Source organism: Rhipicephalus microplus, chromosome 5 (assembly GCF_043290135.1).
Source record: "Rhipicephalus microplus isolate Deutch F79 chromosome 5, USDA_Rmic, whole genome shotgun sequence".
NCBI classification, from domain to species: Eukaryota; Metazoa; Arthropoda; class Arachnida; order Ixodida; family Ixodidae; genus Rhipicephalus; species Rhipicephalus microplus.
Genome location: NC_134704.1, coordinates 127348148 through 127376029, shown reverse-complemented (window position 1 = coordinate 127376029; position 27882 = coordinate 127348148). Strand labels below are relative to the sequence as shown.

Below are 27882 nucleotides of genomic sequence, written 5' to 3'. Positions count from 1 at the left end.
CCACATCCTCCAAACCATTTTCTCTTTCTATATCGCTTAAGACAGCCGTACTTGCATCCCTGTAATGTCGTTCGCTAGTTTTGTCTTTGGCTGAAAGGACGCAGTTGAAATCGCCAATAATGATTAGGAGCCTATTACATTTGGTATACGGCTTTAGTTGTTCGAAAAATATGCGTCTTTCGTCAGTGACAGTCGGTGCGTACAAGCATATTACGCGCCATTCCAATCCCGAAAACAAAAGATCGCAAACAATGAGCCGACCAGACGGACATGACGTTGAGGCTTCTACTTTAGCACCCAGACTCTGTCTGACGAACAAAACGCAACCGGAAGAAGTCCCTATGGCATGGCTAACTATAACAGAATACCGCGGCAAGAATTGACGCACCATGCCCCCAGTTTCATCGTCGCCATGGACTTTAGTCTCAAGGACTGCCAGTATGTCAAGGTCGAGGTCACTTACTAGCTGATAAAGTTGACATTGTTTTCTCCGTGAGGCCAGGCCACGCACATTTAAAGTGGCCACACGGATTAAATTTTCTATTTGCACCATTGTAAGGCTACGAAAAACCCAGGGGCACGACGCTTACCTTACAACTGCAATTCCTTCCTGAACGCCTTGTCCCAGTACAGTCCTTAAGTTGGCGAAAGCGGCGTTTCCGCCGTCTTGCGCTCCGACGAAATGTTTGGCCGTGGCCGGATGCTAGGCCGCCGAGCGGGAGTCGTTTTGGCGGATGGTTCGTCCGGCGAGGCAGCAGTGGTGCCCTTGTCTTTTTTCCCTTCGTCACGGGGACGCTTCGCCGTCACAGTGCCACTGTCGCTTTCAATCCCAGTCATTGGTTCAGCCTCGGAGGGGGTCTCGTCTGCTGAGCCAAGACACGTGCCGCCGGTGCTGCTTGCATCCACCTTTTCACTACTTTCGCCTACGCCTTCGTATGAAAGCCCGGCGTCGGGCTTACCTGGTGCTTCACACACGCCCTCTTCTTGACGGCATGACGACCCATCTTCCACAGCAGAAGTAAAATCAGGTTCTCTTCTAGACGTAGAAGAAACCACTTCTCCCCACTCGGCGCCCGAAGCGCACCACCCGTGGTGGTGTAGCAAAGTGGGAGAAGAACCGTACGCCGCTATCCCAATAGCGGCTATTGGCCTGCTGGACGCTTGACGAGGAAGCAGAAGCAACGCTGAAGAAGTTTCAGATGGCTGAGAAAAACTTGTATTTACAGATTTTACAAAACAATGGACATCAATGTTACAAAAAAAAAAAGGAAAAGAAAAACAACTTGGAAATGAACCGACTTCTGTAGGGCGACCCTACGGGGTTCGGCGGAGCCGATGGTGCCTAACACCGCAAGCTCGGTTCAGAACCCTCGGCGGCGCCACGGGGCCTCTTCTTATCTCTTCCTGGCGCTCCGCCCTTACCACCATCTCGGCACATAATCACTAGCTTGTCCTCTGATTGGACAGTACATTGGGTACATTAAAAAAAACGCCACGAGGATCCCGCCTTCGTGCACGTGGGACTTATGCACTCTCCCCAAACCACACAACAACCAAAACGTAAATAAAACAAAACTAGAAAAAGCATAGAGGCCAGGGCCAGCTTCGCGGCGCCCAATTATTTAGACAGAGCTAGCTGTACTCGGTAGTGCGGCCATAGGGCGATTTCTCTCTACCACGTCAATTTCTTGACAACGGGGCTATAATCCTTTTGCCTCTGTGCGCCGTACGAGGAACCGCTCGCTGACCGCGCATATTTCTGCTTACGAGTTCCTTTGCCCAGATAAACGGGGATGTAGTCGAAGACATGCCCGATTCAACAATAGGAAACCCAGGCGTCGAACGGGCGACCGTCACCATTTCCCGTGTCGCGAGCCCGCTTCTGAGAGTCACTGGACCAAAGCCGGCCCGGCAGAAAAAGGTCGTCGGTGACTTCAGAGTTTTCGCAACGCGCGCCGCCGATTTTGCAGGCGCGCAAACAGTACGTGGCCGGGCCATACGCCGAACCGATGCGAGGAGTCACCGCGGTGCGCGGGGTCTCGGAAGAGGCCCGTTGATGCGCCGACTGCCAGTTCCGAGATGCAATTAGGGGGGCCGTCGCAACGACGTTTACAATCTCAACCCTTTCGTTGCCCGGGTTGGTTCCCTTTTCTTTGAGTTAGTAGTAACTGGAAACGCTCGACCGTCGACAAAGCAGGGCAATCTGCTGGCGCCGCGTGTCTGCGCTCGTGGCAAAACCGGTCGGTCGCGCTTCAACCGCTTGTCACTCAAGCAACGCTGGCAGCCCGCGGCTGACATGCCTTCTTAAGCTTACGCCGCAAAGCAAATAAAAGCAAACAAAAATTGCCGCGCTACGAATTCTTACCGCGGTCCTACAGCAGAGTTCGGGTTAACTCCTGCTGTTTCTTCCGAGTCTGCTTCGTCCATGAGGTGCTCCAGTGCATCACTTTCCTGCGCTGGTCCAGTCACACTGGCATATGTCTTCGCGCATTCGGCGTCTTCGTGGCCGAAGCGGGGACAACGACTGCAGCGGGGTACTCGGCAGTCGCGACGTATGTGACCGGTACTCTTGCACCGTAGGCACAACGGTGCACGGCCTGGAACGACAACGAGAGTCAGCTCCCCGGCAATCTTGAGCTGGTGCGGAATGTCATCCACCTTGACGTCGGAGTGCAGCTTTAGTCCCACAGACCGCGTCGTTGAGCCCTTTTCTGTGATGCCCGGTGCTCGCCACTTCTCCCGTTTCACTTCGAATACTTTCCCATAGGGAGTCAAGGCAACACGCACGTCTTCGTCGGTCACGCCGTGCAGCAACCAGTGAAGCTTCAAGCGAACCTCGCGGTTATTTGGGTCAATGAGCAAACATGGGCGATCCTTTACCTTTACATCGATGGCGGAGAGCAACTTCGGAGCAGCCTCAGCACTCGTCAGTGTCACAGCCCGTACGTGGTTCATTTGATACGCCCCCAACGCCAAAACGTCGTCGAGCGCACCAAGCTTGGCCAAAGTGTCCCGGTAATCTTCGACGCGGTAAGGCCGGGCTCTCGGATCACCATGCATGAAAACGGTATTAGCAGCGATGCGTCCGGAAGGCAGATTGGGCAAAATCACCTGATAATCGTCGGCGCTTGGCGCAAGAACCCTGTTACCGCGGCCCGGTCGGGCCGCTGATACCGCTCCGTCGGAGCCGAACATTCCGCGACCGTATCGCTCGAAAGCCGGAAGTGGAATCACTGTGCCACTATGCTGCAAACTGGTTACATGGGAAAACGTGCAGTAGGAAAGTGCGCACTTCTGCAAAAGAAAATAAAGCTCTAGGAGCGTGCTTTCGATCCACGGACCTCGGGGTTATGGGCCCAGCACGCTTCCACTGCGCCACTCTGCTGCACTCTAGTTACGCGAGAAAATGTGCAGTAAGAAACTGCGTACTATTGCAAAAAATTATACAATTAGCAGAGCGTGGTTTCGATCCATTGACCTCTGGGTTATGGGCCCAGCACGCTTCCACTGCGCCACTCTGATGCACTCTAGCTACGTGAGAAAACGTGCAGTAAGAAACTGCGCACTTATGCAAAAGAAAATAAAATTAGCATAGCGTGGTTTCGATCGACGGACACCTGGGATAATGGCCCAGAACACTTCCACTGCGCCCTTCTGCTGTAATCTAGTTCGGTGAGAAAATGTGCCGTAAGAAAGTGTGCACTAATGCACAAGAATATAAAATTAGCAAAGCGTGGTTTGGATCCACAGAACCCTGTGTTATGGGCCCAGCACGCTTCCACTGCGCCACTCTGCTGCACTCTGGTTACGTGAGAAAATGTGCAGTAAGAACCTGCGCAGTAATCCAAAGCATATAAAATTAGCAGAGCGTGGTTTCGATCAACGGGCCTCTGGGTTATGGGCCCAGCACGCTTCCACTGCTCCACTCTGCTGCATATTTGCGACGTGGAAAAATGTGCAGTAAGAAAGTGCGCACTAATGCAAAAGAAAATAAAATTAGAAGAGCGTGGTTTCGATACACGGACCTCTGGGTTATGGGCCCAGCATGCTTCCACTGCGCCACTCTGCTGCATTGTAGTTACGTGGCAAAATGTGCATTAAGAATGTACGCACTAATGCAAAAGAAATCGAAATTAGCAGAGCGTGGTTTTGATCCACGGACTTCTGGGTTATGGGCCCAGCACGCTTCTATTGCGCAACTCTGCTGCACTCTAGTTGCGTCAGAAAATGTGCAGTAAGAAACTGCACACAATGCAAAAAAAAAACTAAAATTAGCAGAGCGTGGTTTCCATCCAAGAACCTCTGGGTTACGGGTTCAGCACGCTTCCACTGCGCCACTCTGCTGCAGTATAGTTATGTGGGAAAATGTGCGGTAAGAAAGTGGGCACTAATGCAGAAGAATATATAATTAGGAGAGCGTTGTTTTGATCCATGGACCGCTGGGATATGGCCTCAGCAAACTCCAACTACGCCACTCTACTGCACTGTAGTTACGTGGGAAAATAGGCAGTAAGAATGTGCGCACTAATGCAAAAGAAAATGAAATCAGCAGAGCGTGGTTTTGATCTACGGACCTCTGCGTTTTGGGCCCAGCACGCTTCCACTGCGCCACTCTGCTGCATTCTAGTCATGTAGGAAATTTGCAGTATTAAAGTGCGCAGTAATGCAAAAAGAATATCAAATTAGCAGAGCGTGGTTTCGATCCACGGACTTCTGGGTTATGGGCCCAGCACGCCTCCACTGCGCCCCTCTGCAGCGCACTATTTACGTGGAAAACGTGCAGTAGAAAAGTGCGCACCAATGCAAAAAGTGCCGCCATATCCACGAAGTGAATGATGATGAGTGGGCGAAGCTCTGGAGGAAAACCTGGTAAACCATGAATCTGCCGTACATTTTTCCTACTCGATTTTATTACAATGCTCCCTCTAGCGTACGTCTCCGAGCTAAATCGAACGATTGCCTTCCACCAATGACACGTGTCATATGTGACATCTTTCCTATTTTATAACATCTCGCATCTTTCATCATCAACTACAAGTACCGCCGTCTAGTTTATAACATCTTGCATCTTTTCATCGGATGGATGGATGGATGGATGTGGCTGAACCCTTTAGATCGGGCGGCGGCTAACGCCACCTAGCCGTAATACTTAGTGAACTAACCATTACATTTATCTTTTTTTTTCCTTTAAATAATGAAGTTGAGGATTCGTACTTCGCAGTGAAGGGTTTAATTTTCACTCGTGCCTTGACTTTAGCCACCAATCAGATAACCTCCTTCTAGTTAAGTCTACCCGCTTAAAGTCTACTTTGCCCTCGCTGTCCCTAAATCCCAGTGCTTTGAAAAACTCTGCGCCATCATCCTGAACTACAGGGTGAAGCCCTTTACAGAACATTATCAAGTGTTCGGCAGTTTCTTCTTCCTCTCCACACGCACTGCATACTGTGTCGACCCCTTCGTATTTGGCCCGATATGTCTTGCTTCGCAGTACTCCCGTCCTGGCCTCAAACAGTAGAGAACTACCCCGAGTATTATCATAGATCCTTTCCTTGGCAATTTCCTGCTTAAAAGTTCGATAGATCTCTAGTGCGGACTTCTTAATCATGCCCATTCTCCACATGTCAGTCTCCGTTTCCTTCACTTTTTTCTTAACCGATAGTTCTTTTTGGTTTTGCCACCTGCTGTTTTCTAAGTATTTACCAGTCAACTTCCTGGTTCGCTTCCTCCATTTTGTATCGACATTCTTCATGTACAAGTAGCTGAAAACCTTCCTAGCCCAACGCTCTTCCCCCATTTCTCTCAATCGCTTCTCAAATTTTATCTTGCTGCTAGCTTCCCTGCCCTCAAATGATGTCCATCTCATATCACCTTGTACTCCCTGATTTGGTGTATTCCCGTGAGCTCCTAAAGCAAGCCTACCTATTCCACGTTGCTTAATTTCTAATCTTGCTTGAACTTCTGATCTCATGCACAAGACCGCATTGCTGAACGTCAGCCCAGGAACCATGACCTCTTTCCATATTCCTCTCACAACATCATACCTATTGTAATTCCACAGTGCCCTATTTTTTATGACTGCTGCATTCCTGTTACCTTTAGTCGTCACGTATATTTCGTGTTCCCTCAGATACTCGGCCCCATTGCTTATCCATACGCCCAGATATTTGTATTTATCTGTTATCTCTAGCGTGACCTCCTGTATTCTAAGCTCACTACCTTCGTTGTCATTGAAAATCATGACTGCTGATTTTTCCCTACTGAATCTAAAATCTAACCTATCTCCCTCATTACCGCAGATGTCCATCAATCTCTGCAAATCTTCCTTGTTGTTGGCCATTAGCACTATATCATCTGCGTACATTAATGCTGGTAGAGCCTGATCAATAAGTTTTCCTTGTTTGACTAAAGAGAGGTTGAAGCCCAGTCCACTTCCCTCTAATTTTGCCTCTAATCCTTGTAGGTACATCATGAATAATAAGGGTGACAGGGGGCACCCCTGCCTAAGCCCCCGTTTTACCTCTGCCGGCTTGGATACCTGTTTTTCCCACTTTATAACTACCTTGTTACCTTTATAGACACCCTTTAAAAGATTAGTGACTACATGTTCCACGCCTAGTGTGTCCAGTATTCCCCAAAATTCCTCTTGAACCACGCTCTCGTACGCTCCCTTGATATCCAAAAATGCTAGCCACAGGGGCCTGTGTTCTTTTTCTGCTATTTCGATGCATTGCGTCAGTGAGAACAGATTGTCTTCCAACCTCCTGTGTTTCCGAAACCCATTCTGCAGTTCCCCCAGCACCTCCTCATCCTCTATCCACGCCTGCAGTCTTTCCTTTATAATCTGCATCGCCAGCCAGTAAGAAACTGCGCACTTATGCAAAAGAAAATAAAATTAGCACAGCGTGGTTTCGATCGACGGACACCTGGGTTATGGGCCCAGCACACTTCCACTTCATCAGCGACAAGTCCCGCCATCTAGTGAGCACTGAAAAAACTAAACGAGAAGTGGCTACATGCAGGAGACGGTGCCGCCTTCTAGTGAACACTGCAAGAACTAAACGAGAGGAGGCGACATACAGGAGACGGTACCGCCATCTAGTGGACACTGCAAGAACTAAACGAGAGGTGGCTACATACAGGGGACGCACAGCCCACGCCTTAAGGAGCTTCGCCCCTAAAAAAATTATACAATTACACAGTGTGGTTTCGATCCACGGACCTCTGGGTTATGGGCCCAGCACGCTTCCACTGCGCCACTCTGCTGTATTCTAGTTCGGTGAGAAAATGTGCAGTAAGAAACTGCGCACTTATGCAAAAGAAAATAAAATTAGCACAGCGTGGTTTCGATCGACGGACACCTGGGTTATGGGCCCAGCACACTTCCACTTTCCCCTTTTGCTGTATTCTAGTTCGGTGAGAAAATGTGCCGTAAGAAAGTGTGCACTAATGCACAAGAATATAAAATTAGCAAAGCGTGGTTTCGATCCACAGAACCCTGGGTTATGGGCCCAGCACGCTTCCACTGCGCCACTCTGCTGCACTCTAGTTACGTGAGAAAATGTGCAGTAAAAACCTGCGCACTAATGCAAAAGAAAATAAATTTAGCAGAGCGTGGTTTCAATCCACGGACCTCTGGGTTATGGGCCCAGCACGCTTCAACTGCGCCACTCTGTTTTTTTTTTGCTTTATTGCCTGTTTACAGGCGCATACATCAAACCACAAGCAGAACAAAAACAAGCAGTAACAGTTCGGCAGAAACTTAAAATTCCCTAAGTGCTGCCAAGGGCTCCACCCTCGACAACCACTCAGGTAACATCTCCTGAGTTTTCTGCAGTTCAACATACTTGGCCATACATTCACGGAAATACATTCGTGCAGGCCGTGCATCCTGATCGCGATAGAAACCCACCATACGGGCCCGCCATAAACAGTGAAGTCCACATAGCATAATCAAATCAAAAGGCATTCCCTCTTCGTCCACTATTGGCAGAAATCTTATACTATATGAATTCAAAGGTAATTTTTTCTGTAACGTCCTTTGAAGTACATCCCAAAAATATACTCCTTCCCAACAATGTAAGAAAACGTGGTCAATATTTTCTGGTTTTTTACAGATAAGGCAATTTGTCCCCCAAGGTAAGTAAAAACCACGGTCTGCTTGAAATGTCCTGACTGATAGTGTACCTGTGTGCAGCTTGAAAAAGAAAGACTTCGCGCCAGGAGCCACTTGCATTCTCTTCACTCTTTTAAGCCCATCTTTTCCTTCACCTCCAGCGTACATGGCACGGTACAGCGGTTCAGGTAAAACAACATCGCATACATCTTTGTACAACTTCTTTCGAGTCACTGAAAACAAATATTCATTGGAAAATCTAACAGATAAAAACCGTACACTTAGAATAACCTCTTTAAGATACCCGCGCACAGCACCGGTCAAGTCATGCGTGCTAACCACATATCCAGGTAAAGCCCGCGTCAGTCTCATTTGGCACACTGTACGTAAGAAAGGGTCCCTTGTGTAGCGAAAAAAAAAGAACCTATTTACGACTTGGCGTATGAAAAGATGTGTTAAACCAAGCCCTCCGTGTTTCACTTTTCGAAACAGATTAGTTCGACTGCATCTCTCCCAGTTCGAAGCCCACACGAACACTGCGAAGATACGATGGAACTTCTGTATGTTTGCCCTTGAACAATGCAATACTTGCATCACATACCAAAGTTTTGAGGCAAAGAAAAGATTACAGACAGTCGCCCTAGCAAACACTGACAGATAATTACCGTTGCATCTATTAGCTTTCGTCCGGATTTCTTTCGCTTGTTCTTGCCAGTAGTTCTCATTATCTTTATAAAATTCCAGTGGCACCCCTAAGTACTTGACAGGTGTGGTCACCCATTTAACATTGCCAAAATAGTCTGGTTTTGATGACCACTCTCCATGCCAGAAACCCAGACACTTTCCCCAGTTTACTAGGCTGCCAGTTGCCTTGCCGAACCTTTTAACCACACTGATGGTAGTGGAAACGCTATCTTGATCGATGCAACAAACAGCCACATCGTCGGCATATGCCAAAATTTTAACTTCGGATTCTTGTAATCTATAGCCACGAATGCAACTGTTTTGAGCTATCGCTAAGCACAACGATTCTATATATAAACTGAAAAGTAGGGGGCTCAGCGGGCAGCCCTGACGAACAGAACGCTTTATGTTAATTGTATCTCCTAGCGTCTTATTGATTACCAGTCGGGTTGTGCAGTTCCGGTATGCCATAGATACTCCATCTCTGATTACAAAACCAATGTTGACATGGTCAAGAATGTTGTGGGAAACACAATCAAAAGCTTTCTCGAGATCAATCTGTAGAATGGCTACCCCTACTTGATTGGCATCGCTACACTCGAGCACACAGCGCATCTTGTGTATATTAGTCACAATGGAGCGTCCCATAATCCCACATGTTTGGTGAGGCCCTACTAATTCTTTGATTACCCCTTGAAGTCGCCGTGCTAGTACTTTCATTAAAAGTTTGTAATCACAATTAGTTAGTGATATCGGTCTATACGAAGAAACTAATTTTAACTTCTCCGAGTATTCTGTCTTAGGTATCAAAACTGTATGTGCTTCACTAAAGGACCTAGGGAGGACATTAAGTTTATAAGCTTGATTGAAGACATCTGCAAGTACTTGGGATAATTCATTTTTGAACTCCTTATAAAACGAAGCACTAAGCCCGTCCGGCCCTGGAGATTTATCCGGATTCATTTTATCTATAGCCCTTTCTACTTCCGTCGGCGTTATAGATAGCTCTAAAGCTGATTTGGTGTTATCTGACAACTTCGGCATTCTGCTAAGGAACTCTTGCTTAAATTCCTCTGAATCAATGGGCGTGCTGCGCCACTGTGCTGCATTGTAGTTACGTGGCAAAATGTGAATTAAGAAAGTGCGCACTAATGCAAAATAATAATAAATTAGCAGAGCGTGGCATCTATCCACGGACTTCTGGGTTATGGGCCCAGCACGTTTCCACTGCGCCACCTTGATGCACTCTGGTTCTGTGAAAAAATGGGCAGTAAGAAAGTGCACACTATTGCAAATGAAAATAAATATAGCAGGGCGTGGTTTCGATCCACGAACCTCTGGGTTATAACCCAGCAGGCTTCCACCACGCCACTCTGCTGCACTCTAGTTACATGGGATAATGTGCAGTTAGATTAGAAACTGCGCACTAATGCTAAAGGATATAAAATTACCAGAGCGTGGTTTAGATCCATGAACCTCTGAATTATAGGCCCAGACCGCTTCCACTGCGACACTCTGCGGCACTCTAATTACGTGAGAAATTGTGCAGTAAGAAACTGCGCACTAATGCAAAAGAACTATACAATTTGCAGAGCGGGGTTTCGATCCACGGACCTCTGGGTTATGGACCCAGCACGCTTCCACTGCGCCACTCGGCTGCACTCTAGTTACGTGAGAAAATGTGCAGTGAGAAACTGCGCACTAAAGCAAAAAATCATACAATTAGCAGAGCGTGGTTTCGATCTACGAATTTCTGGGTTATGAGCCCAGCACGCTTCCACTGCGCCACTCTGCTGCACTCTAGTTACGTTAGAAAATGTGCAGTAAGAAACTGCGCACTTATCCAAAAGAAAATAAAATTAGCAGAGCGTGGTTTTGATCCACGGACCTTGGGGTGATGGGCCAAGCACGCTTACACTGCGCCCCTCTGCTGCACTCTAGGTACATGAAAAAATGGGCAGTAAGAAAGTGCACACTATCGCAAGTTAAAATAAAGTTAGCAGGGCGTGGTTTCGATCCACGAACTTCTTGGTTATGGGCCCATCACGCTTCCACTGCGCCACTCTGCTGCACTCTAGTTACGTGATAAAATGTGCAGTAAGAAACTGCGCACTTATGCAATAGAAAATAAAATTAGCAGAGCATAGTTTCGATCGACTGACAACTGGGTTATGGGCCCAGCACGCTTCCACTGCGCCCTTCTGCTGTATTATAGTTCGGTGAAAAAATGTGCAGTAAGAAACTGCGCACTTAGGCAAAAGAAAATAAAATTAGCAGAGCGTGGTTTCGATCCACGGACACCTGGTTTATGGGCCCAGCACGCTTTCACTGCGCCCCTCCACTGCACTCTAGTTACGTGAGAAAATGTGCCGTAAGAAACTGCACACAATGCAAAGAAAATAAAATTAGCAGAGCGTGGTTTCCATCCAAGAACCTCTGAGTTACAGGTTCAGCACGCTTTCACTGCGCCACCCTCCTGCAGTACAGCTATGTGGGAAAAGGTGCAGTAAGAAAGTGGGCACTAATGCAAAAGAATATATATTTAGCAGAGCGTGGTTTTGACCTATGGACCGCTGGGATATGGCCTCTGCAAACTCCAACTACGCCACTCTACTGCACTGTAGTAACGTGGGAAAATAGGCAGTAAGAATGTGCGCACTAATGCAAAAGAAAATGGAATTAGCAGAGCGTAGTTTCGATCCACGCACCTCTGGGTTATGGGCCCAGCCCGCTCCCACTGCGCCACTCTGCTGCACTCTAGTTGCGTGAGAGAATGTGGAGTAAGAAACTGCGCACTTATGCAAAAGAAAATAAATTAGCAGATCGTGGTTTCGATCCACGGACCTCTGGGTTTTGGGCCCAGCACGCTTCCACTGCGCCACTCTGCTGCACTCTAGTTACGTGATAAAATGTGCAGTAAGAAACTGCGCACTTATGCAAAATAAAATAAAATTAGCAGAGCGTAGTTTCGATCGACGGACAACTGGGTTATGGGCCCAGCACGCTTCTACTGCGCCCCTCCGCTGCACTCTAGTTACGTGGGAAAATGTGCAGTAAGAAAGTATGCACTAATGCAAAAGAAAATAAAATTAGCAGAGCGTGGTTTCGATCCACGGACCTCTGGGTTATGGGCCCAGCCCGCTTCCAGTGCGCCACTCTGCTGCACTCTAGTTACGTGAGAAAATGTGCAGTAAGAAACTGCACATAATGCAAAGAAAAGGAAATTAGCAGAGCGTGGTTTCGATCCACGGAGACCTGGGTTATGGGCCCAGCACGCTTTCACTGCGCCCCTCCGCTGCACTCTAGTTACGTGGGAAAATGTGCAGTAAGAAAGTATGCACTAATGCAAAAGAAAATAAAATGAGCAGAGCGTGGTTTCGATCCACGGACCTCTGGGTTATGGGCCCAGCCCGCTTCCACTGCGCCACTCTGCTGCACTCTAGTTACGTGAGAAAATGTGCAGTAAGAAACTGCACACAATGCAAAGATTATAAAATTAGCAGAGCGTGGTTTCCATCCAAGAACCTCTGGGTTACGGGTTCAGCACGCTTTCACTGCGCCACTCTCCTGCAGTACAGTTATGTGGGAAAAGGTGCAGTAAGAAAGTGGGCACTAATGCAAAAGAATATGTAATTAGCAGAGCGTGGTTTTGACCTATGGACCGCTGGGATATGGCTTCAGCAAACTCCAACTGCGCCACTCTACTGCACTGTAGTTACGTGGGAAAATAGGCAGTAGGAATGTGCGCACTAATGCAAAAGAAAATGGAATTAACAGAGCGTGGTTTTGATCCACGGACCTCTGGGTAATGGGCCCAGCACGCTTCCACTGCACCACTCTGCTGCATTCTACTTACGTGGCAAAATGTGCAGTAAGAAAGTGCGCAGTAATGCAAAAAGAATATCAAATTAGCAGAGCGTGCTTTCGATCCACGGACTTCTGGGTTATGGGCCCAGCACGCTTTCACTGCGCCACTCTGCTGCAATTTAGTTACGTGGGAAAATGTGCAGTCAGAAAGTGCGCAACGATGCAAAAAACTTATAAAATTAGCAGAGCGTGCTTTCGATCCGCGGACCTCTGGGTTATGGGCCCAGCACGCTTCCACTGCGCCACTCTGCTGCACTCTAGTTACGTGAGAAAATGGGAAGTAAGAAAGTGCACACTATTGCAAATGAAAATAAAGTTAGCAGGGCGTGGTTTCAATCCACGAACCTCTGGGTTATGACCCAGCACGCTTCCACTGCGCCACTCTGCTGCACTCTAATTCCGTGGAAAAGTGTGCAGTAAGAAAGTACGCACTGTGCGAAAGAATAATAAATTAGCAGAGCGTGGTTTCGATCCACGGACCTCTGGGTTATGGGCCCAGCACGCTTCCACTGCGCCACTCTGCTGCACTCTAGTTACGTGAAAAAATGCGCAGTAAGAAACTGCGCACTTATGCAACAGAAAATAAAATTAGCAGAGCGTAGTTTCAATCCACGGACAACTGGGTTATGGCCGCAGCACGCTTCCACTGCGCCACTCTGCTGCATTCTAGTCATGTGGGAAATTTGCAGTAAGAAAGTGCGCACTAATGCAAAAAGAATATAAAATTAGCAGAGCGTGGTTTCGATCCACGGACCTTGGGGTGGTGGGCCAAGCACGCTTACACTGCGCCCCTCTGCTGCACTCTAGGTACATGAAAAAATGGGCAGTAAGAAAGTGCACACTATCGCAAGTTAAAATAAAGTTAGCAGGGCGGGGTTTCGATCCACGAACTTCTTGGTTATGGGCCCAGCACGTTTCCACTGCGCCACTCTGCTGCACTCTAGTTACGTGATAAATTGTGCAGTAAGAAACTGCGCTCTTATGCAATAGAAAATAAAATTAGCAGAGCATAGTTTCGATCGACTGACAACTGGGTTATGGGCCCAGCACGCTTCCACTGCGCCCTTCTGCTGTATTATAGTTCGGTGAAAAAATGTGCAGTAAGAAACTGCGCACTTAGGCAAAAGAAAATAAAATTAGCAGAGCGTGGTTTCGATCCACGGACCTCTGGGTACTGGGCCCAGCACGCTTCTACTGTGCCGCTCTTCTGCACTCAAGTTACTTGAGAAAATGTGCAGTAGGAAACTGCGCACTTATGCAAAAGAAAATAAAATTAGCAGAGCGTGGTTTCAATCCACGAGCACATGGGTTATGGCCCCAGCACGCTTCCACTGCGCCACTCTGCTGCATTCTAGTCATGTGGGAATTTTGAAGTAAGAAAGTGTGCAGTAATGCAAAAAGAATATCAAATTAGCAGAGCGTGCTTTCGATCCACGGACCTCTGGGTTATGGGCCCAGCACGCTTCCACTGCGCCACTCTGCTGCACTCTAGTTACGTGAGAGAATGTGCAGTAAGAAACTGCGTACTAATGCAAAAAATTGTACAAATCGCAGAGCGTGGTTTCGATCCACGGACATCTGGGTTATGGGCCCAGCACGCTTCCACTGCGCCACTCTACTGCACTCAAGTTACGTGAGAAAATGTGCAGTAGGAAACTGCGCACTTATGCAAAAGAAAATAAAATTAGCAGAGCGGGGGTTTCGATCCACGGACACATGGGTTATGGCCCCAGCACGCTTCCACTGGGCCACTCTGCTGCATTATAGTGAGGTGGGAAATTTTGCAGTAAGAAAGTGCCCACTAATGCAAAAAGAATATAAAATTAGCAGAGCGTGGTTTCGATCCACGGACCTCTGGGTGATGGGCCAAGCACGCTTACACTGCGCTCTCTGCTGCACTCTAGTTACGTGAAAAAATGGGCAATCAGAAAGTGCACACTATTGCAAATGAAAATAAAGTTAGCAGGGCGTGGTTTCAATCCACGAACCTCTGGGTTATGACCCAGCACGCTTCCACTGCGCCACTCTGCTGCACTCTAATTCCGTGGAAAAATGTGCTGTAAGAAAGTACGCACTGTGCGAAAGAATAATAAATTAGCATAGCGTGGTTTCGATCCACGGAGACCTGGGTTATGGGCCCAGCACGCTTTCACTGCGCCCCTCCGCTGCACTCTAGTTACGTGGGAAAATGTGCAGTAAGAAAGTATGCACTAATGCAAAAGAAAATAAAATGAGCAGAGCGTGGTTTCGATCCACGGACCTCTGGGTTATGGGCCCAGCCCGCTTCCACTGCGCCACTCTGCTGCACTCTAGTTACGTGAGAAAATGTGCAGTCAGAAAGTACGCACTGTGCGAAAGAATAATAAATTAGCAGAGCGCGGTTTCGATCCACGGACCTCTGGGTTATGGGCCCAGCACGCTTCCACTGCGCCACTCTGCTGCACTCTAGTTACGTGAAAAAATGCGCAGTAAGAAACTGCGCACTTATGCAACAGAAAATAAAATTAGCAGAGCGTAGTTTCAATCCACGGACAACTGGGTTATGGGCCGAGCACGCTTCCACTGCGCCCTTCTGCTGTATTCTAGTTCGTTGAGAAAATGTGCAGTAAGAAACTGCGCGCTTATGCAAAAGAAAATAAAATTAGCAGAGCGTGGTTTCGATCCACGGACACCTGGGTTATGGCCGCAGCACGCTTCCACTGCGCCACTCTGCTGCATTCTAGTCATGTGGGAAAATTGCAGTAAGAAAGTGCGCACTAATGCAAAAAGAATATAAAATTAGCAGAGCGTGGTTTAGATCCACGGACCTTGGGGTGATGGGCCAAGCACGCTTACACTGCGCCCCTCTGCTGCACTCTAGGTACATGAAAAAATGGGCAGTAAGAAAGTGTACACTATCGCAAGTTAAAATAAAGTTAGCAGGGCGTGGTTTCGATCCACGAACTTCTTGGTTATGGGCCCAGCACGCTTCCACTGCACCACTCTGCTGCACTCTGGTTACGTGATAAAATGTGCAGTAAGAAACTGCGCACTTATGCAATAGAAAATAAAATTAGCAGAGCATAGTTTCGATCGACTGACAACTGGGTTATGGGCCCAGCACGCTTCCACTGCGCCCTTCTGCTGTATTATAGTTCGGTGAAAAAATGTGCAGTAAGAAACTGCGCACTTAGGCAAAAGAAAATAAAATTAGCAGAGCGTGGTTTCGATCCACGGACACCTGGTTTATGGGCCCAGCACGCTTTCACTGCGCCCCTCCACTGCACTCTAGTTACGTGAGAAAATGTGCAGTAAGAAACTGCACACAATGCAAAGAAAATAAAATTGGCAGAGCGTGGTTTCCATCCAAGAACCTCTGAGTTACAGGTTCAGCACGCTTTCACTGCGCCACCCTCCTGCAGTACAGCTATGTGGGAAAAGGTGCAGTAAGAAAGTGGGCACTAATGCAAAAGAATATATATTTAGCAGAGCGTGGTTTTTACCTATGGACCGCTGGGATATGGCCTCTGCAAACTCCAACTACGCCACTCTACTGCACTGTAGTAACGTGGGAAAATAGGCAGTAAGAATGTGCGCACTAATGCAAAAGAAAATGGAATTAGCAGAGCGTAGTTTCGATCCACGCACCTCTGGGTTATGGGCCCAGCCCGCTCCCACTGCGCCACTCTGCTGCACTCTAGTTGCGTGAGAAAATGTGCAGTAAGAAACTGCACACAATGCTAAGAAAATAAAATTAGCAGAGCGTGGTTTCCATCCAAGAACCTCTGGGTTACAGGTTCAGCATGCTTTCACTGCGCCACTCTGCTGCATTCTAGTCATGTGGAAATTTTGCAGTAAGAAATTGCGCAGTAATGCAAAAAGAATATCAAATTAGCAGAGCGTGCTTTCGATCCACGGACCTCTGGGTTATGGGCCCAGCACGCTTCCACTGCGCCACTCTGCTGCACTCAAGTTACGTGAGAAAATGTGCAGTAGGAAACTGCGCACTTATGCAAAAGAAAATAAAATTAGCAGAGCGGTGTTTCGATCCTCGGACACATGGGTTATGGCCCCAGCACGCTTCCACTGCGCCACTCTGCTGCATTATAGTCAGGTGGGAAATTTTGCAGTAAGAAAGTGCCCACTAATGCAAAAAGAATATAAAATTAGCAGAGCATGGTTTCGATCCACGGACCTCTGGGTGATGGGCCAAGCACGCTTACACTGCGCCCCTCTGCTGCACTCTAGTTACGTGAAAAAATGGGCAGTAAGAAAGTGCACACTATTGCAAAAGAAAATAAAATTAGCAGAGCGGTGTTTCGATCCTCGGACACATGGGTTATGGCCCCAGCACGCTTCCACTGCGCCACTCTGCTGCATTATAGTCAGGTGGGAAATTTTGCAGTAAGAAAGTGCCCACTAATTCAAAAAGAATATAAAATTAGCAGAGCATGGTTTCGATCCACGGACCTCTGGGTGATGGGCCAAGCACGCTTACACTGCGCCCCTCTGCTGCACTCTAGTTACGTGAAAAAATGGGCAGTAAGAAAGTGCACACTATTGCAAGTTAAAATAAAGTTAGCAGGGCGTGGTTTCGATCCACGAACTTCTTGGTTATGGGCCCAGCACGCTTCCACTGCGCCACTCTGCTGCACTCTAGTTACGTGATAAAATGTGCAGTAAGAAACTGCGCACTTATGCAACAGAAAATAAAATTAGCAGAGCGTAGTTTCAATCCACGGACAACTGGGTTATGGGCCCAGCACGCTTCCACTGCGCCCTTCTGCTGTATTCTAGTTCGTTGAGAAATTGTGCAGTAAGAAACTGCGCGCTTATGCAAAAGAAAATAAAATTAGCAGAGCGTGGTTTCGATCCACGGACACCTGGGTTATGGCCGCAGCACGCTTCCACTGCGCCACTCTGCTGCATTCTAGTCATGTGGGAAATTTGCAGTAAGAAAGTGCGCACTAATGCAAAAAGAATGTAAAATTAGCAGAGCGTGGTTTCAATCCACGGACCTCGGGGTGATAGGCCAAGCACGCTTACACTGCGCCCCTCTGCTGCACTCTAGGTACATGAAAAAATGGGCAGTAAGAAAGTGCACACTATCGCAACTTAAAATAAAGTTAGCAGGGCGTGGTTTCGATCCACGAACTTCTTGGTTATGGGCCAAGCACGCTTCCACTGCGCCACTCTGCTGCACTCTAGTTACGTGATAAAATGTGCAGTAGGAAACTGCGCACTTATGCAAAAGAAAATAAATTAGCAGATCGTGGTTTCGATCCACGGACCTCTGGGTTTTGGGCCCAGCACGCTTCCACTGCGCCACTCTGCTGCACTCTAGTTACGTGATAAAATGTGCAGTAAGAAACTGCGCACTTATGCAAAAGAAAATAAAATTAGCAGAGCGTAGTTTCGATCGACGGACAACTGGGTTATGGGCCCAGCACGCTTCTACTGCGCCCCTCCGCTGCACTCTAGTTACGTGGGAAAATGTGCAGTAAGAAAGTATGCACTAATGCAAAAGAAAATAAAATTAGCAGAGCGTGGTTTCGATCCACGGACCTCTGGGTTATGGGCCCATCCCGCTTCCACTGCGCCACTCTAATGCACTCTAGTTACGTGAGAAAATGTGCAGTAAGAAACTGCACACAATGCAAAGAAAATGAAATTAGCAGAGCGTGGTTTCGATCCACGGAGACCAGGGTTATGGGCCCAGCACGCTTTCACTGCGCCCCTCCGCTGCACTCTAGTTACGTGGGAAAATGTGCAGTAAGAAAGTATGCACTAATGCAAAAGAAAATAAAATGAGCAGAGCGTGGTTTCGATCCACGGACCTCTGGGTTATGGGCCCAGCCCGCTTCCACTGCGCCACTCTGCTGCACTCTTGTTACGTGAGAAAATGTGCAGTAAGAAACTGCACACAATGCAAAGATTATAAAATTAGCAGAGCGTGGTTTCCATCCAAGAACCTCTGGGTTACGGGTTCAGCACGCTTTCACTGCGCCACTCTCCTGCAGTACAGTTATGTGGGAAAAGGTGCAGTAAGAAAGTGGGCACTAATGCAAAAGAATATGTAATTAGCAGAGCGTGGTTTTGACCTATGGACCGCTGGGATATGGCCTCAGCAAACTCCAACTGCGCCACTCTACTGCACTGTAGTTACGTGGGAAAATAGGCAGTAGGAATGTGCGCACTAATGCAAAAGAAAATGGAATTAGCAGAGCGTGGTTTTGATCCAGGACCTCTGGGTAATGGGCCCAGCACGCTTCCACTGCACCACTCTGCTGCATTCTACTTACGTGGCAAAATGTGCAGTAAGAAAGTGCGCAGTAATGCAAAAAGAATATCAAATTAGCAGAGCGTGCTTTCGATCCACGGACTTCTGGGTTATGGGCCCAGCACGCTTTCACTGCGCCACTCTGCTGCAATTTAGTTACGTGGGAAAATGTGCAGTCAGAAAGTGCGCACCGATGCAAAAAACTTATAAAATTAGCAGAGCGTGCTTTCGATCCACGGACCTCTGGGTTATGGGCCCAGCACGCTTCCACTGCGCCACTCTGCTGCACTCTAGTTACGTGAGAAAATGGGAAGTAAGAAAGTGCACACTATTGCAAATGAAAATAAAGTTAGCAGGGCGTGGTTTCAATCCACGAACCTCTGGGTTATGACCCAGCACGCTTCTACTGCGCCACTCTGCTGCACTCTAGTTACGTGAAAAAATGCGCAGTAAGAAACTGCGCACTTATGCAACAGAAAATAAAATTAGCAGAGCGTAGTTTCAATCCACGGACAACTGGGTTATGGCCGCAGCATGCTTCCACTGCGCCACTCTGCTGCATTCTAGTCATGTGGGAAATTTGCAGTAAGAAAGTGCGCACTAATGAAAAAAGAATATAAAATTAGCAGAGCGTGGTTTCGATCCACGGACCTTGGGGTGATGGGCCAAGCACGCTTACACTGCGCCCCTCTGCTGCACTCTAGGTACATGAAAAAATGGGCAGTAAGAAAGTGCACACTATCGCAAGTTAAAATAAAGTTAGCAGGGCGTGGTTTCGATCCACGAACTTCTTGGTTATGGGCCCAGCACGCTTCCACTGCGCCACTCTGCTGCACTCTAGTTACGTGATAAATTGTGCAGTAAGAAACTGCGCACTTATGGAATAGAAAATAAAATTAGCAGAGCATAGTTTCGATCGACTGACAACTGGGTTATGGGCCCAGCACGCTTCCACTGCGCCCTTCTGCTGTATTATAGTTCGGTGAAAAAATGTGCAGTAAGAAACTGCGCACTTAGGCAAAAGAAAATAAAATTAGCAGAGCGTGGTTTCGATCCACGGACAGCTGGTTTATGGGCCCAGCACGCTTTCACTGCGCCCCTCCACTGCACTCTAGTTACGTGAGAAAATGTGCAGTAAGAAACTGCACACAATGCAAAGAAAATAAAATTAGCAGAGCGTGGTTTCCGTCCGAGAACCTCTGAGTTACAGGTTCAGCACGCTTTCACTGCGCCACCCTCCTGCAGTACAGCTATGTGGGAAAAGGTGCAGTAAGAAAGTGGGCACTAATGCAAAAGAATATATATTTAGCAGAGCGTGGTTTTGACCTATGGACCGCTGGGATATGGCCTCTGCAAACTCCAACTACGCCACTCTACTGCACTGTAGTAACGTGGGAAAATAGGCAGTAAGAATGTGCGCACTAATGCAAAAGAAAATGGAATTAGCAGAGCGTAGTTTCGATCCACGCACCTCTGGGTTATGGGCCCAGCCCGCTCCCACTGCGCCCCTCCGCTGCACTCTAGTTACGTGGGAAAATGTGCAGTAAGAAAGTATGCACTAATGCAAAAGAAAATAAAATTAGCAGAGCGTGGTTTCGATCCACGGACCTCTGGGTTATGGGCCCAGCCCGCTTCCACTGCGCCACTCTGCTGCACTCTAGTTACGTGAGAAAATGTGCAGTAAGAAACTGGACACAATGCAAAGAAAATGAAATTAGCAGAGCGTGGTTTCGATCCACGGAGACCTGGGTTATGGGCCCAGCACGCTTTCACTGCGCCCCTCCGCTGCACTCTAGTTACGTGGGAAAATGTGCAGTAAGAAAGTATGCACTAATGCAAAAGAAAATAAGATGAGCAGAGTGTGGTTTCGATCCACGGACCTCTGGGTTATGGACCCAGCCCGCTTCCACTGCGCCACTCTGCTGCACTCTAGTTACGTGAGAAAATGTGCAGTAAGAAACTGCACACAATGCAAAGATTATAAAATTAGCAGAGCGTGGTTTCCATCCAAGAACCTCTGGGTTACGGGTTCAGCACGCTTTCACTGCGCCACTCTCCTGCAGTACAGTTATGTGGGAAAAGGTGCAGTAAGAAAGTGGGCACTAATGCAAAAGAATATGTAATTAGCAGAGCGTGGTTTTGACCTATGGACCGCTGGGATATGGCCTCTGCAAACTCCAACTACGCCACTCTACTGCACTGTAGTAACGTGGGAAAATAGGCAGTAAGAATGTGCGCACTAATGCAAAAGAAAATGGAATTAGCAGAGCGTAGTTTCGATCCACGCACCTCTGGGTTATGGGCCCAGCCCGCTCCCACTGCGCCACTCTGCTGCACTCTAGTTGCGTGAGAAAATGTGCAGTAAGAAACTGCACACAATGCTAAGAAAATAAAATTAGCAGAGCGTGGTTTCCATCCAAGAACCTCTGGGTTACAGGTTCAGCATGCTTTCACTGCGCCACTCTGCTGCATTCTAGTCATGTGGAAATTTTGCAGTAAGAAATTGCGCAGTAATGCAAAAAGAATATCAAATTAGCAGAGCGTGCTTTCGATCCACGGACCTCTGGGTTATGGGCCCAGCACGCTTCCACTGCGCCACTCTGCTGCACTCAAGTTACGTGAGAAAATGTGCAGTAGGAAACTGCGCACTTATGCAAAAGAAAATAAAATTAGCAGAGCGGTGTTTCGATCCTCGGACACATGGGTTATGGCCCCAGCACGCTTCCACTGCGCCACTCTGCTGCATTATAGTCAGGTGGGAAATTTTGCAGTAAGAAAGTGCCCACTAATGCAAAAAGAATATAAAATTAGCAGAGCATGGTTTCGATCCACGGACCTCTGGGTGATGGGCCAAGCACGCTTACACTGCGCCCCTCTGCTGCACTCTAGTTACGTGAAAAAATGGGCAGTAAGAAAGTGCACACTATTGCAAAAGAAAATAAAATTAGCAGAGCGGTGTTTCGATCCTCGGACACATGGGTTATGGCCCCAGCACGCTTCCACTGCGCCACTCTGCTGCATTATAGTCAGGTGGGAAATTTTGCAGTAAGAAAGTGCCCACTAATTCAAAAAGAATATAAAATTAGCAGAGCATGGTTTCGATCCACGGACCTCTGGGTGATGGGCCAAGCACGCTTACACTGCGCCCCTCTGCTGCACTCTAGTTACGTGAAAAAATGGGCAGTAAGAAAGTGCACACTATTGCAAGTTAAAATAAAGTTAGCAGGGCGTGGTTTCGATCCACGAACTTCTTGGTTATGGGCCCAGCACGCTTCCACTGCGCCACTCTGCTGCACTCTAGTTACGTGATAAAATGTGCAGTAAGAAACTGCGCACTTATGCAACAGAAAATAAAATTAGCAGAGCGTAGTTTCAATCCACGGACAACTGGGTTATGGGCCCAGCACGCTTCCACTGCGCCCTTCTGCTGTATTCTAGTTCGTTGAGAAATTGTGCAGTAAGAAACTGCGCGCTTATGCAAAAGAAAATAAAATTAGCAGAGCGTGGTTTCGATCCACGGACACCTGGGTTATGGCCGCAGCACGCTTCCACTGCGCCACTCTGCTGCATTCTAGTCATGTGGGAAATTTGCAGTAAGAAAGTGCGCACTAATGCAAAAAGAATGTAAAATTAGCAGAGCGTGGTTTCAATCCACGGACCTCGGGGTGATAGGCCAAGCACGCTTACACTGCGCCCCTCTGCTGCACTCTAGGTACATGAAAAAATGGGCAGTAAGAAAGTGCACACTATCGCAACTTAAAATAAAGTTAGCAGGGCGTGGTTTCGATCCACGAACTTCTTGGTTATGGGCCAAGCACGCTTCCACTGCGCCACTCTGCTGCACTCTAGTTACGTGATAAAATGTGCAGTAGGAAACTGCGCACTTATGCAAAAGAAAATAAATTAGCAGATCGTGGTTTCGATCCACGGACCTCTGGGTTTTGGGCCCAGCACGCTTCCACTGCGCCACTCTGCTGCACTCTAGTTACGTGATAAAATGTGCAGTAAGAAACTGCGCACTTATGCAAAAGAAAATAAAATTAGCAGAGCGTAGTTTCGATCGACGGACAACTGGGTTATGGGCCCAGCACGCTTCTACTGCGCCCCTCCGCTGCACTCTAGTTACGTGGGAAAATGTGCAGTAAGAAAGTATGCACTAATGCAAAAGAAAATAAAATTAGCAGAGCGTGGTTTCGATCCACGGACCTCTGGGTTATGGGCCCATCCCGCTTCCACTGCGCCACTCTAATGCACTCTAGTTACGTGAGAAAATGTGCAGTAAGAAACTGCACACAATGCAAAGAAAATGAAATTAGCAGAGCGTGGTTTCGATCCACGGAGACCAGGGTTATGGGCCCAGCACGCTTTCACTGCGCCCCTCCGCTGCACTCTAGTTACGTGGGAAAATGTGCAGTAAGAAAGTATGCACTAATGCAAAAGAAAATAAAATGAGCAGAGCGTGGTTTCGATCCACGGACCTCTGGGTTATGGGCCCAGCCCGCTTCCACTGCGCCACTCTGCTGCACTCTTGTTACGTGAGAAAATGTGCAGTAAGAAACTGCACACAATGCAAAGATTATAAAATTAGCAGAGCGTGGTTTCCATCCAAGAACCTCTGGGTTACGGGTTCAGCACGCTTTCACTGCGCCACTCTCCTGCAGTACAGTTATGTGGGAAAAGGTGCAGTAAGAAAGTGGGCACTAATGCAAAAGAATATGTAATTAGCAGAGCGTGGTTTTGACCTATGGACCGCTGGGATATGGCCTCAGCAAACTCCAACTGCGCCACTCTACTGCACTGTAGTTACGTGGGAAAATAGGCAGTAGGAATGTGCGCACTAATGCAAAAGAAAATGGAATTAGCAGAGCGTGGTTTTGATCCAGGACCTCTGGGTAATGGGCCCAGCACGCTTCCACTGCACCACTCTGCTGCATTCTACTTACGTGGCAAAATGTGCAGTAAGAAAGTGCGCAGTAATGCAAAAAGAATATCAAATTAGCAGAGCGTGCTTTCGATCCACGGACTTCTGGGTTATGGGCCCAGCACGCTTTCACTGCGCCACTCTGCTGCAATTTAGTTACGTGGGAAAATGTGCAGTCAGAAAGTGCGCACCGATGCAAAAAACTTATAAAATTAGCAGAGCGTGCTTTCGATCCACGGACCTCTGGGTTATGGGCCCAGCACGCTTCCACTGCGCCACTCTGCTGCACTCTAGTTACGTGAGAAAATGGGAAGTAAGAAAGTGCACACTATTGCAAATGAAAATAAAGTTAGCAGGGCGTGGTTTCAATCCACGAACCTCTGGGTTATGACCCAGCACGCTTCTACTGCGCCACTCTGCTGCACTCTAGTTACGTGAAAAAATGCGCAGTAAGAAACTGCGCACTTATGCAACAGAAAATAAAATTAGCAGAGCGTAGTTTCAATCCACGGACAACTGGGTTATGGCCGCAGCATGCTTCCACTGCGCCACTCTGCTGCATTCTAGTCATGTGGGAAATTTGCAGTAAGAAAGTGCGCACTAATGAAAAAAGAATATAAAATTAGCAGAGCGTGGTTTCGATCCACGGACCTTGGGGTGATGGGCCAAGCACGCTTACACTGCGCCCCTCTGCTGCACTCTAGGTACATGAAAAAATGGGCAGTAAGAAAGTGCACACTATCGCAAGTTAAAATAAAGTTAGCAGGGCGTGGTTTCGATCCACGAACTTCTTGGTTATGGGCCCAGCACGCTTCCACTGCGCCACTCTGCTGCACTCTAGTTACGTGATAAATTGTGCAGTAAGAAACTGCGCACTTATGGAATAGAAAATAAAATTAGCAGAGCATAGTTTCGATCGACTGACAACTGGGTTATGGGCCCAGCACGCTTCCACTGCGCCCTTCTGCTGTATTATAGTTCGGTGAAAAAATGTGCAGTAAGAAACTGCGCACTTAGGCAAAAGAAAATAAAATTAGCAGAGCGTGGTTTCGATCCACGGACAGCTGGTTTATGGGCCCAGCACGCTTTCACTGCGCCCCTCCACTGCACTCTAGTTACGTGAGAAAATGTGCAGTAAGAAACTGCACACAATGCAAAGAAAATAAAATTAGCAGAGCGTGGTTTCCGTCCGAGAACCTCTGAGTTACAGGTTCAGCACGCTTTCACTGCGCCACCCTCCTGCAGTACAGCTATGTGGGAAAAGGTGCAGTAAGAAAGTGGGCACTAATGCAAAAGAATATATATTTAGCAGAGCGTGGTTTTGACCTATGGACCGCTGGGATATGGCCTCTGCAAACTCCAACTACGCCACTCTACTGCACTGTAGTAACGTGGGAAAATAGGCAGTAAGAATGTGCGCACTAATGCAAAAGAAAATGGAATTAGCAGAGCGTAGTTTCGATCCACGCACCTCTGGGTTATGGGCCCAGCCCGCTCCCACTGCGCCCCTCCGCTGCACTCTAGTTACGTGGGAAAATGTGCAGTAAGAAAGTATGCACTAATGCAAAAGAAAATAAAATTAGCAGAGCGTGGTTTCGATCCACGGACCTCTGGGTTATGGGCCCAGCCCGCTTCCACTGCGCCACTCTGCTGCACTCTAGTTACGTGAGAAAATGTGCAGTAAGAAACTGGACACAATGCAAAGAAAATGAAATTAGCAGAGCGTGGTTTCGATCCACGGAGACCTGGGTTATGGGCCCAGCACGCTTTCACTGCGCCCCTCCGCTGCACTCTAGTTACGTGGGAAAATGTGCAGTAAGAAAGTATGCACTAATGCAAAAGAAAATAAGATGAGCAGAGTGTGGTTTCGATCCACGGACCTCTGGGTTATGGACCCAGCCCGCTTCCACTGCGCCACTCTGCTGCACTCTAGTTACGTGAGAAAATGTGCAGTAAGAAACTGCACACAATGCAAAGATTATAAAATTAGCAGAGCGTGGTTTCCATCCAAGAACCTCTGGGTTACGGGTTCAGCACGCTTTCACTGCGCCACTCTCCTGCAGTACAGTTATGTGGGAAAAGGTGCAGTAAGAAAGTGGGCACTAATGCAAAAGAATATGTAATTAGCAGAGCGTGGTTTTGACCTATGGACCGCTGGGATATGGCCTCAGCAAACTCCAACTGCGCCACTCTACTGCACTGTAGTTACGTGGGAAAATAGGCAGTAGGAATGTGCGCACTAATGCAAAAGAAAATGGAATTAGCAAAGCGTGGTTTTGATCCACGGACCTCTGGGTAATGGGCCCAGCACGCTTCCACTGCACCACTCTGCTGCATTCTACTTACGTGGCAAAATGTGCAGTAAGAAAGTGCGCAGTAATGCAAAAAAGAATATCAAATTAGCAGAGCGTGCTTTCGATCCACGGACTTCTGGGTTATGGGCCCAGCACGCTTTCACTGCGCCACTCTGCTGCAATTTAGTTACGTGGGAAAATGTGCAGTCAGAAAGTGCGCACCGATGCAAAAAACTTATAAAATTAGCAGAGCGTGCTTTCGATCCACGGACCTCTGGGTTATGGGCCCAGCACGCTTCCACTGTGCCACTCTGCTGCACTCTAGTTATGTGAGAAAATGTGCAGTAAGAAACTGCGCACTAATGCAAAAACTTGTACAAATTGCAGAGCGTGGTTGCGATACACGGACCTCTGGGTTATGGGCCCAGCACGCTTCTACTGTGCCGCTCTTCTGCACTCAAGTTACTTGAGAAAATGTGCAGTAGGAAACTGCGCACTTATGCAAAAGAAAATAAAATTAGCAGAGCGTGGTTTCGATCCACGAACACATGGGTTATGGCCCCAGCACGCTTCCACTGCGCCACTCTGCTGCATTCTAGTCATGTGGGAATTTTGAAGTAAGAAAGTGTGCAGTAATGCAAAAAGAATATCAAATTAGCAGAGCGTGCTTTCGATCCGCGGACCTCTGGGTTATGGGCCCAGCACGCTTCCACTGCGCCACTCTGCTGCATTCTAGTTACGTGAGAGAATGTGCAGTAAGAAACTGCGTACTAATGCAAAAAATTGTACAAATCGCAGAGCGTGGTTTCGATCCACGGACATCTGGGTTATGGGCCCAGCACGCTTCCACTGCGCCACTCTGCTGCACTCAAGTTACGTGAGAAAATGTGCAGTAGGAAACTGCGCACTTATGCAAAAGAAAATAAAATTAGCAGAGCGGGGTTTCGATCCACGGACACATGGGTTATGGCCCCAGCACACTTCCACTGGGCCACTCTGCTGCATTATAGTCAGGTGGGAAATTTTGCAGTAAGAAAGTGCCCACTAATGCAAAAAGAATATAAAATTAGCAGAGCGTGGTTTTGATCCACGGACCTCTAGGTGATGGGCCAAGCACGCTTACACTGCGCTCTCTGCTGCACTCTAGTTACGTGAAAAAATGGGCAATCAGAAAGTGCACACTATTGCAAATGAAAATAAAGTTAGCAGGGCGTGGTTTCAATCCACGAACCTCTGGGTTATGACCCAGCACGCTTCCACTGCGCCACTCTGCTGCACTCTAATTCCGTGGAAAAATGTGCTGTAAGAAAGTACGCACTGTGCGAAAGAATAATAAATTAGCAGAGCGTGGTTTCGATCCACGGACCTCTAGGTTATGGGCCCAGCACGCTTCCACTGCGCCACTCTGCTGCACTCTAGTTACGTGAAAAAATGCGCAGTAAGAAACTGCGCACTTATGCAACAGAAAATAAAATTAGCAGAGCGTAGTTTTGATCCACGGACAACTGGGTTATGGGCCCAGCACGCTTCCACTGCGCCCTTCTGCTGTATTCTAGTTCGTTGAGAAAATGTGCAGTAAGAAACTGCGCGCTTATGCAAAAGAAACTAAAATTAGCAGAGCGTGCTTTCGATCCACGGACACCTGGGTTATGGCCGCAGCACGCTTCCAGTGCGCCACTAAGCCGCATTATAGTCAGGTGGGAAATTTGCAGTAAGAAAGTGCCCACTAATGCAAAAAGAATAT

At 47.9% G+C, this 27882-nt stretch overlaps 3 non-coding genes across 3 annotated transcripts; all 3 read right to left on the bottom strand.

The window, feature by feature from the left end:
• Positions 1-11613: 11613 nt before the first annotated feature.
• Positions 11614-11685, bottom strand: TRNAL-CAA (transfer RNA leucine (anticodon CAA)). Its single transcript has one exon. It is a non-coding gene; the product is annotated as a tRNA-Leu (tRNA).
• A 6221-nt stretch (positions 11686-17906) lies between these two features.
• Positions 17907-17978, bottom strand: TRNAL-CAA (transfer RNA leucine (anticodon CAA)). Its single transcript has one exon. It is a non-coding gene; the product is annotated as a tRNA-Leu (tRNA).
• Positions 17979-22827: 4849 nt separating this feature from the next.
• Positions 22828-22899, bottom strand: TRNAL-CAA (transfer RNA leucine (anticodon CAA)). The gene has a single exon. It is a non-coding gene; the product is annotated as a tRNA-Leu (tRNA).
• Between the last annotated feature and the right edge of the window lie 4983 nt (positions 22900-27882).